This window comes from Buceros rhinoceros, unplaced genomic scaffold, assembly GCF_000710305.1.
Source record: "Buceros rhinoceros silvestris isolate BGI_N320 unplaced genomic scaffold, ASM71030v1 scaffold24707, whole genome shotgun sequence".
Taxonomy (NCBI): Eukaryota; Metazoa; Chordata; class Aves; order Bucerotiformes; family Bucerotidae; genus Buceros; species Buceros rhinoceros.
Genome location: NW_010424283.1, coordinates 3,092 through 6,350, shown reverse-complemented (window position 1 = coordinate 6,350; position 3,259 = coordinate 3,092).

Here is a 3,259-nt window from a genome sequence, read left to right as displayed (position 1 = left end):
ACCAGGTCCTCGCCTGCAGGAGCCCCGGCAGCAGCCCGCGTCGCCCTACGGGCCCTGCCACTATGAGATGAAGCAGTTCCTGGAATGTGCTACCAACCAGCGAGACCTGACCTTGTGCGAGGGCTTCAACGAGGCCCTGAAGCAGTGCAAGTACAGCAACGGTGAGTGTGCGCCCTGCCTGGTGAGGGGCTGCTGCCAGGGGAGCACCCAAGAGGGTCCAGAGGTCGTGGAAGCTGCCTGTTGAGGTCACAGTGACCTTCAGGGCTTTACGTAAGAGGAGTTCTGCCCTTCCTGTGTCCTGGAAGGCAGAAGGGAGTTGGAAAGGGTGGGAGAAATCCTGACTGTGAATGGGGCAGCTGTAGGGACCCTCTTAGAGGTTCCTGTCTTGCTGCTGTGGGAAGCCTGCTGCCTTTCCTGCTTGATTCGTGCTGCACCTGATAAAGCAGGTGTCAGCAGTTATGTCTTGATCCGGTCGCCTCAGGTAGGAGAACTTCCAACTCCAGCTGCTGGAACAGGCACCTAATGCTGAACTTGTGCTTCTCTCCCTTGTAGGTGTTTCTTCTCTCCTGTGAAGAGTCTGTCCCCTCGTAGGGAAGAGGAGCCTGGTGTAAGCTCTGCTGCCTGCAGGGAGCAGAAGGAGAGACAGGGGCTGAGCTGGAGAGAGCAGACGGGAGTCTTCTAGTGGTAACTCACTTTTAGACTAGTAGGGAAGGAAGAGAATGGCTGGGCCTGTGAGACCGGAATCTAGATAGTGCTGTTATTTATTACAGAGAAATAAAGGAGTTCTTTTGGACCTACCACCTGAGAATCATCTTTAATTTAGTTCTCAAGCTGTTGTTAAGTTACCAGACTGTTAACAGTATCAGCCACTCGTTGACCAGGCAGGGTTGTACATACCCTGCGGAGGGGAGGTGCAGCCTAGCGAGGACTGTGCTGGTGTGACTTGGCGGAGAGATCCACAGCTGCGCTGACAGGGCTGGCTGCCCTCCAGGCAGAGGAGGTGCTGGAGGGAGGTAACCTGAGATGCGTCCTTTGGTATTTTCAGTAACAATTTTTTTTTACATCCATATCCTCCTCCTGAGGAGCTGTCCTGACCCCGGAGCTAAGACAATGTGACCTCTCTGGCTGCGTGACTCGGATGCAGCTGGCTGAGCTGACTAAAGCCTTAGTGGGTTATGCAATGGTCTCAAGGTCACCAGCCCCAGGGTTGGTTTGGCGCTGCCTCCCTCTTATGGGATCTCTGAGGAAATCCAGGTCTAGATGGTGAAAGCTGGCAGCGGAGGCTGGCACTGAAAGTCCTGCCCATTCTAAATGTCATGAATCTGAGTTGTTGGTGGTGGATAATGCCCTGAGCTGTGCCTGGCCTTACCTGGTACGTGGAGAAATGGATTCACTCCTCTCCTGGCCGAAAGTGCAGTCAAGAGTTGTAACTGGGGCAGGTGGCTCTGCCCAGGAAAGGTTCCTCCTCCCCCAGAGCAGCCACCTCAGACAAACACAAGATTCAACCTCTAGCTCTTCATCTGAGCTGGCTTCTGCCTCCTCAGAGCTACTGTGCCCTGTCCAAGGGACTGCTGAGTAGAGTTCCTCTCCAAAGCTCCACCTCTGGTGTGAGGAGGTGATAGGGCTTTCCTGGTGTGTGGCTCCACCCCCAAAGCAGACCCTTCTTGGTGCAGGGGCCGGACTGGGCTGTCTTGCCGAGGAGCTGACAGACCACTCTGAGGGTGCAGTGCTCCCTTTCCTGTAGGTGTTTACTGGTGAATTCAGACACAGCATTTTCCACCTTGCTCGGCTTCATCAGGACCCCTGTGTTTTCCAGAGGGTTGATGCAGTCGCAGGGAGAGAGAGGTGGTGAAGAAAGTCCAGTATGTCCTTGCGCAGCCAGCGTGAGCTTGTGGTGTTTAGAGGTGTTCTCCTTGGCAGGTCACTGCCCTCTGAAGAGAATCTGCTGAGGTCTGGAGGAGGACATTTGCTGCCCCTTTCCTTGTGTTCTGGGATGACCTGGGATTCCCACACGACCTGTTTGTTACCCTCTGCCTCTTTACAGGCAAGTGCTGGTCCCTCTGGTGACCGCTGCTCAGGAACTGTGCTCACACCTCCTCTTCAGGTGAGCAGTGAGAGTCAGGACGTGGCATTGCCATCTCTTGGCAGTTGACTGCAGACAGGGGATGAGACCTGATGTGAGTTTGGTCACCCCAAATCCAAGGGCCCCGTGGATGTGACAGGAGGCACAAGGGTGACTGAGGAGTGCCCGCTGCTGCAGCCAGCAGAGGCAGGAGCCCTGCGGGGCTGTCAGCAGGGCTCTGAGCTGCTGCATTACAGCCACATCTGCTGGTGTTTGGTGCTGGGATTGCTCCAGGGTAGGAGTGGGGGTGAGTACTTTGATCTGGGGAAAACGGTTCTGATTCAGAAGGTCTCTGTCCTTCTACTTTGCTTCGTCAAACAAGAGTAGGAAAAAGCAGGGAGCCCTGGCCCTTGCTATTCCCTCCCACAAAATTGTCCTGGTCACAAGGGGAAAGAGCTGGAGACTGCAGCTGAGTCACCAGGAGATGTTTTGGATGTGAACTCTGACCAAGTCTGTCACAATTGAGAAATCCCCAGGGCTGACAGACCTCGGTCAGAGCTGGGGATCCAATTCAAATAGCAGAGGGAGCAAAGGCTTAGGACCACGTGTCTGGTGGCGTCAGCCGCGACTGCCTGGGGTCAGGTAAAGGCTCATGGCCAGCTGGGCAAGGCCAGGACAGGGTCTGCTCATTCCCTCCCAGCAGCTGCAGATATCTGTTCTCTGAAGCCAGGGGCTGGGATTTGAGCCAGGGAACCCTTTGCACACAGCCAGGAGCAGAGGAGCTCTGCTGGCAGCTGTCGCTTCTCCCCGTGGTTCTTGTGGGTGTGTCTAGATAAGCAGAGCCCTCTTCTGTGATTCCCCAGATACGCAAGGCTGGGAACTTACCTCCGCCTGTGGCCTCCCTCCCTGCAGTTATCTTATGTGCTTGTACCTGCGTGGGTCTGGGAGCCTGGCTGCCGTGTGAGGGCTTCACAAGGCCAGAGGACATCAAGGCAAAGCCCCAGCCCTGCTTGGAGCTGGTCTCGAGCAGCCGTTGCTGCCTGCTGTAGGCTCGGAAAGGCTGATACGGCAGGTTTGCCTGGATGGGCACAGGCGGGACACAGCTGGGCTGTGCCGTGTGTGCAGGGCCTGCTGCGTGGCACCTATTGCTCCGTGTGTCCCCGGCAGGTGTGTGACAGCCCTGGCTGCTCCCCTGCC